The sequence below is a fragment of the Aptenodytes patagonicus genome, chromosome W (genome assembly GCF_965638725.1).
Source record: "Aptenodytes patagonicus chromosome W, bAptPat1.pri.cur, whole genome shotgun sequence".
Taxonomy (NCBI): domain Eukaryota; kingdom Metazoa; phylum Chordata; class Aves; order Sphenisciformes; family Spheniscidae; genus Aptenodytes; species Aptenodytes patagonicus.
This window is the reverse complement of record NC_134981.1, coordinates 21,273,140-21,285,025: the sequence shown is the minus strand read 5'-3', so window position 1 is coordinate 21,285,025 and position 11,886 is coordinate 21,273,140. Positions and strand designations below refer to the sequence as shown.

At 43.5% G+C, this 11,886-nt stretch overlaps 1 pseudogene; it reads left to right on the top strand.

Annotated features, from left to right (window-relative positions):
- The first annotated feature begins 7,948 nt into the window (after window positions 1–7,948).
- On the top strand, window positions 7,949–11,257 carry LOC143172186 (ceramide glucosyltransferase-like; annotated as a pseudogene).
- The last annotated feature ends 629 nt before the right edge of the window (window positions 11,258–11,886 follow it).

The following is an 11,886-nucleotide window of genomic DNA, read 5'->3' as shown; positions in this document are numbered from 1 at the left end:
TTATGGCAAATCCGGCCTTCAGAACGATTTGAACTATCTTCTTCCCTCTCTCAAACACTTCCTTTGCTGTGTTGCCCCACACAGTGATGTCGTCAATGTATTGCAGGTGTTCAGGGAATTTACCCTGTTCCAGTGCAGTCTGGATCAGTCCATGGCAAATGGTAGGGCTGTGTTTCCACCCCTGGGGCAGTCCATTCCAGGTGTATTGGACTACCCTCCAAGTGAAAGCAAACTGTGGCCTGCCCTCTGCTGCCAAAGGGATTGAGAAGAATGCATTGGCAATATCAGTTGTCGTATACTACTTGGCTGCCTTTGACTCCAGTTCATACTGGAGTTCTAGCATGTCGAGTACAGCAGCCCTCAACAGTGGTGTGACTTCGTTCAGGCCACAATAGTCCTCCACCCTCCGTCAGACTTTTGCACTGGCCATATGGGACTTATAAAGGGTGATTGAGTCTTGCTGATTAATCCTTGGCTCTTCAGTTAACGAATTAGCTTATGGAAGGGAACCAGGGAGTCTTGGTGCGATATTGCCACCAGTGCACCGTCATGGTAGCAATTGGCATCTGCTGTTCTTCGACACACAGCAATCCCACAACAGAAGGATCCTCCGAGAGACCAGGCAAGGTGGACAGCTGTTTAATTTCCTCCGTCTCCAAGGCAGCTCTACCAAAAGCCCACCGGTACCCTTTTGGGTCCTTGAAATACCCTCTCCTGAGGTAGTCTATGCCAAGGATACATGGAGTCGGACTCCGTATGGTACTCTTGATAGCTGATACACTGGCCTGTAGAGGTAAGGAGGAAGAGATACTCCCTTTGAGTGGCTGGACCTGTATGGATTCAATGGCCTGGCACATCTGCAGCCTCTGGAGGTGGCTCCTGTCGAGTGTGAAGGCAAGGCATCCCTTCAACGAAGGTTTTGTAAACTACGGAGTCAAGTGGACCACCGTTGGGGAAGGTGTCCAGTATCTGAGTGAAAATTAGCAGTGGTGGAGGTTATATACAGCTACCTGGACAACAACCAGGTCTCCAAAATTCCAGATGATATCCAGTGCACGCAGTCCATGTGGCGGAAGTTTGTATGGAATATACCAACGTCATACTCTAGCACCCTGGCAATAATGGACTGGATAGACATCGAGGCACCAACTGTGGATAAACATGGCCTGCCAGCTCCAACAATTCAAAGACAATATCTCTTCCTCTCCAACCCTACAGGCCTGTGTATTGGCTGTGGAGAAATTGTCCTAAGAGGTCCATCGCAACAAGGCAAGAAACATCTACGCCAGAGGAGGAGAGCGGTGCTTCTCTTCATTTCCCCCACAAAGTGGCTCTCAGAGAAGAGGAGGAAGGTGTAATTGTTAATTGTCTCCACGACATGGTTCCCAGAGTACTGGGATAGAAGCAATGCAGGGGCTGAATACCACATTGGGCTCAAGGCTAGTGCTTTTATCATAGCAAAGCAAAACAGTGCTAAACAACACAGCGAACAGCCAAAGCTGAAAGCAGCCATTAACAAGCCCTGGAGTTTGATGTACAGCAAGAGAGGGAGCATGCCATGAAGCATTATTTAAGGGAACAAATAAACCAGTATCAAGAGCAAATAAGTCAACAAGACCAGTAACAGCCTGCCAAGTAACAGCTAAATAGCTATTACAACTATAAGTTCAGTCTAGCACACTCCAATCAAATCTGTCATTACCTCGAATCCCTTTGTGCCCCACATTGGGCTCCAAAACAGACTGTGGTGGGTTGACCCTGGCCAGCAACTAAGCACCCACCCAGCTGCTTGCTCGCGTCCCCACCCTGCCCCAGAGGGATGGGGGAAAGAATCAGAAGAGCATAAGCGAGAAAAACTTGTGGGTCAAGATAAAGACAGTTTAGTAAGTGAAGGAAAGAGAAAAAGAAAAAAAAAGTGATGCAAAGGCGGTCACTCACCACCTCTCACAAGCAGACCAATGCCCAGCCAGTCTCCAAGCAATGGCTACTTGGGAAAGACTACCCCCCAGTTTTATTGCTGAGCATGACGTCTTATGCTATAGAATATCCTTTTGGCCAATTTGGATCAGTTGTCCTGGCTGTATCCCCTCCCAACTTCTTCCCCACCTCTAGCTTACTCACTAGGGGGGCAGAGTGAGAAACAGAGAAAGTCTTGACGCTGTGCAAGCACTTTTCAGCAATGGCTAAAACATTTGTGTGTTATCAGCACTGTTTAAGTCACAAATCCAGAACACAGCACTATACCAACTGCTATGAAGAAAGTTACCTCCAGCCCAGCCAGACCCAATACACGCCCCCATTTTTTCCCCTCCCTATTTCTCCCCCCTGTATTCCCCCACCCCGTATTCCCCTCCCTGTATTCCCCCTATATTTAACTCACCCATATTCCTCCCCTATATTGCCCCCTGTATTTCCCCCTATATTCTTCTGCATATTCCTCCCAATATTCCCTCACATACTCCCCCTGTAGTCCCCCTATATTTCCCAAGATATTTCCCCCTGTATTCCCCCATTTTCCCCCTATATTTAATCCCACCATATTTTCTCCCATATTCCCCCCTATATTTTACCCCTGACATATTTTCCCCCCCCATGGTTTCCCCTCCATATTCTCCACTTGTATATTCCCCCATGCATTCCCTCCCATATTACCCTCATATTCCCCCCTATATTTAAATCCCCCATATTTCCCCCCATGGTTTTCCCTTCATATTCCCCCTGTATTCTCCCCCCATATTCTTCCCTATATTTAGCTCTCCCATATTTCCCCCTATATTTCCCTATCCGTATTCCCCCCGTGTTTCACCACTCCATATTCGCCCCGATATTTCCCCCGTATTCCCCCTTATATATCTCCCAGATATTTCCCCCTGTATTTTCCCCATATTCCTCCCCATATTCTCACCCATATTTCTCTTCCATATTTCCCCCCATTCCCCCCCATATTCCCCCTTATATTCCCCCCCTGTAGTTAACCCCCTCATATTTCCCACCCACATATCTCCCTATATTTGGTTTCCCCCCGTGTTTCCCTCTGTATTCCCCCCATGTTGCCCACCATATTCACCCCCATATTTCACCCCCCCATATTGTCCTCTTCTATGTTGACCCCTCCTATATTGCCCCCCCTATATTCCTGCCCCTATATTGTCCCCCCTTCCCCTCCCCCCGGAGTTCCCCTCGATGTAGTTTCCCTCTCCCCTCCCAGTTCCCCCCCATATGTAGTACCCACCCCTATGGTTCTCCACCCCCCCACCCCGTAGTCCCCTCTGCTGTAGTTCCCTCCCTCTGTTATTCCCTCCCCATATGGGCCCCCCCCCTCATTTTTCCTCCCATAGTTTCCCCCCTGTATTTCCCCCTCCATATTTGTCCCCCTATATTCCCAATCTATATTCCCCCTCACATTCCCCCTATATTTTGCCCCCTATATTCCCCCTGTATTCCCCCATGTTCCCCCATATTTCCCCCTATATTGTCCCCCCATATTACCACTCCTACATTGCCTTCTCCTATATTGCCCCCCTATATTCCTGCCCCGATATTGCTTCTTCCCTATTCCCCCCATTGTTCCCTCTCTCTATGTGTCTCCTGCCCTCTATGGGTCCCCCTATAGTTCCCCCTCCCATATTTACCTCCTAGTATATCACCCCCCTAGTATATCCCCACCCTCCAGTATTCTTCTTTCCCTGGATGCTTCCCCACACTGATGTGCTCTCCCCCGTCCCCATGATGCTTCCCCCCTCTTTGATGTTCCCATCCCTCTTATGGCCCCCCACCCCCATGCGCTCCTCCCCCTCTGATGTACTCCCTCCTGGAATTCTTCCCTCCCCCCATACCTTCCCCCTGTCCCCGGATGCCTTCTGCGCTGTCCATGATACTTTCCCCTGTTGTGGTACCTCCCCCCCCAATATTTTCCCAGCGTCTAGCTATTTTCAGCTCAAACTTCCTGAGCTGGATGCAGTTCTGTATATTTGCTGTCCCTAAATAGATCTCTCTTCCATGAACATGTCCATTCTCTTTGAGCCTATGCAAATTTTGAGCATCCACAACATTTTCCAGGAATAAATTTCACAGAAATTTGTCACATGAACAACTGACTTCTGTTTGTTCTTAACCTAGTTCTTCCTACTATTATTTCATGCTTTTTAACTTTTGTATTGGAAAAGACCATGAACAGCTGATTCCTATCCATCGTCTTCATGCCATTCATCTTACCCTCTGTTCTGATCTCCCCTGCCCTCTTACATCCCCACTGAGTTCTCTCTTTTCTAAACTGAAGAGGTTGAGTTTACTTAATTGTTCCTTGCATATCCTAGGACATTGAATTTAACCCAAGTACCTTTCATAATTGAGCTAGTACCAAGGTATGAATTAGGCATTTCAGCCCTAAGACTGTTTTGTGCCAAAGGCAGAAAATGGTAAAGCTAAAACTGCAATGAAATTCAGTACTCTTATTATGGAGAGAAAGCTTCCTGTGTGGTTTTGTGAAGTAGGAGGTCTTTTGATTTAATTTCTTGTGGAACAGGAGAGCAAAGTTCTTAATTCTAGTAAAGAATTAATAGCCTTTAGCTCCCAGTCCCAACTGTCCCTTTGCAGGATATTCCTGGACTTAAGTTGGTGAATCTTGTAAAAGGACTTGCTCACAGTCTGAACTCTATCTTTGATAGCTATCTCTGCTTGCAAATGCACTAAGTAAACAAATTTCTGCATCTTTTATATAGCTATATAGTAAGCATCTGAGAACAAGGTAACAGTAACTGAATGACCAAGGATAAGAGGAGGAAGATAGCATGTCTGTGTTAACTGCCATCAAACACTACGCTAGTCTAGTGACTCCTAAGTTACTTAAATTGTTTGCAAGGAATAAATGCATATTATTACAAATAACCTCATTTAATTTAAACACCACATTAAATATTGTAGTTAAATTTCTATCTTAATATATACATTCAACATACAGTTGGCTGTGACTTTACAAATTCACCATTTTACTCAGATTTCTTGATACGTCTAACAAATTTAAGATATTGTTTATAAAATTTTTTACATTTATAGGATTCCAAAATGTATTCTTTGGACAAATTTCAGTTTTAATGCTAACCAATAATGCTCTCTTTGGTAACTTTGCCCCCTCTTTCAGTTAGCAAAGTATACAACATAAGAAAAATTAGGATGAAAAAATGTCTCTTCACGAACTTGCACATGTCCACTGGCTGCAGAATTTCTGGAGCATGTGTGCGTATATTTGTGAGTGACTATGCTTGTGTTAGTTTGTGACTATGGTCTCATGAGCACAGGTAGTCATGAGCATCAAGTGATATAAGCCCTACTGTTTTTGCCACTGGTCATTTTGAGTTAGATTTAGTTAGAATATTTTGGAGTTATCTTTGCTAAAATCAATACATTATAACATTCGGAGGCCGTCTTGGGCTTAGCGACCATGAAATGGTAGAATTCTCGATTCTTGGTGAAGTAAGGAGGGGGGCCAGCAAAACCGCAACCGTGGACTTCCGGAGGGCGGACTTTGGCCTGTTCAGGACGCTGGTTGAGAGAGTCCCTTGGGAGACAGTCCTGAAGGGCAAAGGGGTCCAGGAAGGCTGGACGTTCTTCAAGAAGGAAGTCTTAAAGGCGCAGGAGCAGGCTGTCCCCGTACGCCGTAAGAAGAATGGGTGGGGAAGACGACTGGCCTGGCTGAACGGGGAGCTTTTGCTGGGACTCAGGAAAAAAAGGAGAGTTTACCACTTGTGGAAGAAGGGGCAGGCAACTCAAGAAGAGTACAGGGATCTCGTTAGGTCGTGCAGAGAAGAAATGAGAAAGGCAAAAACCCAGCTAGAACACAATCTGGCTGCTGTCGTTAAAGACAACAAAAAATGTTTTTACAAATATATTAATGACAAGAAGAGAGCCAAGGAGAATCTCCATCCTTTATTGGATGCAGGGGGGAACATTGTCACCGAGGATGAGGAAAAGGCTGAGGTACTCAATGCCTTCTTTGCCTCAGTCTTTAACAGGCAGACCAGTTATCCTCAGGGTACTTGGCCCCCCGACCTGGAAGACAGGGACGGCGAGCAGGATGAACCCCCCATAATCCAAGAGGAAGCAGTCAACGACCTGCTACGCCACCTGGATGCTCACAAGTCTATGGGGCCGGATGGGATCCACCCAAGAGTGCTGAGGGGGCTGGCGGAGGAGCTCGCCAAGCCACTCTCCATCATTTATCAGCAGTCCTGGTTAACGGGGGAGGTCCCGGACGACTGGAGGCTTGCCAATGTGACGCCCATCTACAAGAAGGGCCGGAAGGAGGATCCGGGGAACTACAGGCCTGTCAGCCTGACCTCGGTGCCGGGGAAGATTATGGAGCGGTTCATCTTGAGGGCACTCACAAGGCATGTGCGGGACAACCAGGGGATCAGGCCCAGCCAGCACGGATTCATGAGAGGCAGGTCCTGCTTGACCAACCTGATCTCCTTCTATGACCAGGTGACCCGCCTAGTGGATGAGGGAAAGGCTGTGGATGTGGTCTACCTGGACTTCAGCAAGGCCTTTGACACCGTTTCCCAGAGCATTCTCCTAGAGAAGCTGGCGGCTCACGGCTTAGACAGGTGTACTCTTCGCTGGGTAAAAAACTGGCTGGACGGCCAGCCCAGAGAGTTGTGGTGAACGGAGTTAAATCCAGTTGGCGGCCAGTCACGAGCGGTGTTCCCCAGGGCTCAGTTTTGGGGCCGGTCTTGTTCAATACCTTTATCGATGATCTGGATGAGGGGATCGAGTGCACCCTCAGGAAGTTTGCAGACGACACCAAGTTGGGCGGGAGTGTTGATCTGCTCGAGGGTAGGAAGGCTCTGCAGAGGGACCCGGACAGGCTGGATCGATGGGCCGAGGCCAACTGTATGAGATTCAACAAGGCCAAGTGCCAGGTCCTGCACTTCGGCCACAACAACCCCATGCAGCGCTACAGGCTTGGGGAAGAGTGGCTGGAAAGCTGCCTGGCGGAAAAGGACCTGGGGGTGTTGGTTGACAGCCGGCTGAACATGAGCCGGCAGTGTGCCCAGGCAGCCAAGAAGGCCAATGGCATCCTGGCCTGTATCAGAAATAGTGTGGCCAGCAGCAGTAGGAAAGTGATTGTGCCCCTGTACTCGGCACTGGTGAGGCCGCACCTTGAATGCTGTGTTCAGTTTTGGGCCCCTCACTACAAGAAGGACGTTGAGGTGCTGGAGCGTGTCCAGAGAAGGGCAACGAGGCTGGTGAGGGGTCTGGAGAACAAGTCTTAGGAGGAGCGGCTGAGGGAACTGGGGTTGTTTAGCCTGGAGAAAAGGAGGCTGAGGGGAGACCTCATCGCTCTCTACAACTACCTGAAAGGAGGTTGTAGCGAGGTGGGTGTTGGTCTCTTCTCCCAAGTAACTAGTGATGGGACGAGAGGAAATGGCCTCAAGTTGCGCCAGGGGAGGTTTAGATTGGACGTGAGGAAAAATTTCTTTACTGAAAGAGTGGTTAAACATTGGAACAGGCTGCCCAGGGAAGTGGTTGAGTCCCCATCCCTGGAAGTATTTAAAAGACGTGTAGATGAGGCACTTAGGGACATGGTTTAGTGGGCATGGTGGTGTTGGGTTGACGGTTGGACTCGATGATATTAGAGGTCTTTTCCAACCTTAATGATTCTATGATTCTATGATTCTCATTGAGGACAAATGAAATAAAAAAAAACCTATGATTTTTAGGTGAAGAGATCATTGAGAATTCTCATGAGATGTTCTTATGTGTTCTGCAACAATACTATAGATTAATTCAGTAGTTCATAAAAAAAAACAAATGCAGGAACCCTTTTGAAAGTTTGTTTCAGTCTTCTGGTTTTTTGGACTATGTGCTCTCCCTCAAGTCCATTGAGTTTACCTGACTGAATGCTAAGCTATAGCAATAAATGGTTGATACTGTTGATGTAAAAGTAAACATGAGTGTGCTGAATTCTGTATAGTAGCCAAATCATTCACTTTCTCCAATTTTAAAATAGAGGGAAATTCTGAAGTAGCTAAAGCATCTTCTAGAATGAAAATGCTCTTACTGGGTTAGTCTGCTTTATAATATGTAGGTAGAAGGGATTCACAGGGTTTGGTTGTAGAAGTCTACAGATATGCCATCATAGTTGTCCAGTTCCCTGTAGCTTTTTTTCCCCTCAAACCTTTTAGAAAATTATTTAGACAAAGCCCTAAGTGGAGTAGTATTTGCACAGATACCTGTAGAGCTATAAAAATATAACTTACTATCTTGTTTTGCAGGTTTATTTTGGCACTTTGCGTCCAAGGTCATATATTTCAGCCAATGTAACTGGCTTCAAATGTATAATGGGAATGACTTGCTTGATGAGAAAGGATGTTTTGGACCAAGCTGGAGGACTGATAGCTTTTGCACAGTATATTGCTGAAGATTATTTTATGGCCAAAGCTATAACTGACCGGTTAGATAATTCTGAAGTGGGCTTCTTCCTTTCAGGACAGGTTTTTAATCTGATTTTAAAAAATGTAGAACATACTGTAAATTTAATCATTCAATTTAGCTTCACATGTATGTAGAAAATGTGCCTGTGATATGTTCTGTCCTATATGAATATATCCTTTGAGCAATAATTAAATCACCAATTATCAATGTCAGTGCCTTGCTTTAAAAAAATAAGTTTGCTGAGAACTTAGAGTAAATATTATATGAACCTTGAAGTATTCATATATTTGGTTTATATGTATTGTAATATCATGGCATATATGCCAAGGAAGCTAATCAAGCCTATTAACATCCTTAGACACTTGTACTGAAATTAGTCTTTAGATCTCTTATTTGGAGGTTAGTTATCATGTAATTTTTTTTCAGGGGCTGGAAACTTGCAATGGCCACACAAGTTGCCATGCAAAACTCCAGTTCATATTCTGTTTCTCAGTTTCAGTCCAGAATGATCAGGTAAAATTTTAATTTTTCCTCTCCCCCTCCCCCCATCATTTGCTTCCAATGTGGATAATTATGGGAGAGACTACCTTTTCCAAGCTAACTTGACCTAATGTCCAGACTGCTGAAGTAGCAATTAAAATCTTGATGCACCTTTCTTGTTAGTTCTTTGTAACTTGAGAGTTGAGAGAGAAGCACAGACTGAATGGCTTTCATGAGAGCCAGGGCTAATGTAGGAGTAAATAATATTACTTAAAACCAAACAAACACTTTAGTGCCTTTTTCATGTTGTGTGCAGTATCATAGAAAGAGTAATTCATTGCAGTATTTTATTTAATAGTGTGAATTAAATAAGAAATTAACGTGTTCTTGAAAAAAAACCCCACTTGGGTGTCTCTAAACCTTTTGAGGTGGGGGAGTGAGGACAAAAAGATATGTGATAAGTAGTATGTAGCCAAAGTTGGTCTGTTCTTAAAAGCCACACTGGTTTTGGTGGGCTTTTTTTCATAGATGGGCCAAGCTGTGAATTAACATGTTGCCTGCTACAATAATTTGTGAGGCAATATCAGAGTGCTTTGTTGCCAGTCTAATTATTGGATGGGCAGCTCATCATGTTTTCAGATGGGTTATAATGGTATTTTTCGTGTGTCACTGTTTGGCATGGTTTATATTTGACTACATTCAACTACGAAGTGCTCAGGTATGTAGCTCTACTTTGTCTAAAAGTTACCTATGTTATTAGTGTCAACTACTTCAGCAAAAAAATCCTAAAACTACTTAGAATAATAATAAAACTCTTGGTATCATCAAGGAAATGTGAAATCAAATCCTGTCTCCTATGCTCTTCTTCCAGCTCTAGTTATAAATAGTAGCATGAGATGGGATAGAACTGTGCTTAGTTGTAGTTTTGTTCTATATATGCACCTACCTCTACACAAACTGTAGAAGTTTTGTTACATGATTGTCCCTTTCCTTTCTGAATCTTATGCATTTGCATTTGATATCTTTTCGCTCTAGGTGTACTCAAGATTTTTAAGCAATTTTTTTCTATGGTACAAGAGAAGCTTTGTGGGATTTTGCTTGGCTGTTTTTAATCATAGTTGTAATCTGGTGTTTTATATAAAAGACCTCGGTTTATTTACTTCAGTACATTTTTCCACACCATTTTAATATTGAATAATAGAAGTGCATAAGTGTCTTTTTCTAAATCTTCCTATCACTGCAAAAAAAAGAAAAAAAAGCAACTTCAGCAAAACTACATGTATGGAGAAATAATACAAATCAAAGATAGATATTTAGATATTTTCTGTTCTGATACAGTAGGAGTTCTTCAAACTATTCCTCCTCTGTGCTCTGATCCCATTCCACCCAAATTTTGTCCATAGTGAATTCAAACTTATTGAATAGGTCTGGTCATCCTGAAAATGTACTTTTGATAGTTGTTGGGCTTTTAAGTAACTATTAAGACGTCAACTGTTCCTCACTTGATAGCATGCGACTCTCTCAGGCTAGTGTAACTTCAGATCAGCTCTTCTTATTATTCTTGCCTAGTATTTAGTGCAACATATGCATGGAATAATACTGTGGTACTAAAACCAGCGTTGTGCCAATTCTGTCTACCTTACCTTCTTCAGGTCCAGCTGTGCATTTGGAGTGAATTTTCCTCTTGAATAGAAAATATGTGGAGGGTATGAGCTGTTTTGCTCTTAGTCTCATTTTCTCCTATGGAATAGGCCCAAGGCCTATATATTTATATTTCACTCCTCTGGGACCATGCAACATTTTGCTTTCTTATCCAGATGCTGCTTTTTGGGGTTTGTGGCAAAAATCCTAGTGCCTACCTGATGGCAGTTCTGTTTGTTTGGAAGCTTTTTAAAAGTTAAATGAAATGCACTTGTACTACTCTGGGGTTTTTTGCCTTTCACTCTACATACAAGTGACTTCTCAAACCTTTCAAGTCATTTTGCCATATTCCTGTTATAATGTGCAGGATCATATCTTAACCAGGAAAATTTTTCTGACTTATTAAAAAAAATCTGTTGATAATGTAAAATCCATATAATTAGCTTTAGAGTTGATGTATGCATATCATGAATATTTAAAGTTGCATTAGAATAAACATTAAACTTAAATGCATGTGTTTGTATATTTCCAGGGTGATGCTTTATGTTTTTCAAAACTCAATTATGCGGTAGCTTGGTTCATCAGAGAATCAATGACAATATATATTTCTCTATCTGCCTTGGGGGACCCCACTATTAGCTGGAGAACAGGACACTACAGATTACGTCGTGAAGGGACTGCAGAAGAAATCCTTGATGTATAGCCACAGCTTTGTGACTGTGAAAGTGAAAATCTTCACAGAGAAGAAGAAGTAGTATTTAAAATTATGTTTTATATCAACTTTTGGAAGAAAAAAATCTACATTCATTAGTTTTTTGCATGGCTCTTCCATCTGTGAAAAATATATCTGTAGTTTTGACCAAGCAGTACCTTGGTGTTCTGTAGAAAAGGAAATTAAGAGAATCCATTGTCTTTATGAGTTCTCTGCAGTAAACTCTAAAAAGACAGTATCATCCATGATAGGAACAGCTTCTTACTATATGGTATGTTAGCCTGGGGTCAAATGGCCATTGGTCGGTCCAGCTGGACTGCATGAGGCTAGACCTAGTAAAATCAAAGTAAAAGTACAACTGAGTTCTGTAATATCTTAAAAGACTAAACTAGTAACAGGACATGGGGAGAGGGGGGGCCTCTTAAATGCCTTATGCCTACCTCTTGTAGTTGCTGCAGAGCAAAATGAATGGGTAGGTAACTAGGCCTTGCAAAATAAAAAACTAAACTAAAGCTGGAGTCTTGCATTTATATGTGTATTAACGAAATATTTTTGTCTACTTTCATTGAACCAAAAATGAACTGAGTTTAATTGGTTCAGTTGGAGGGAGTTATTGGCTA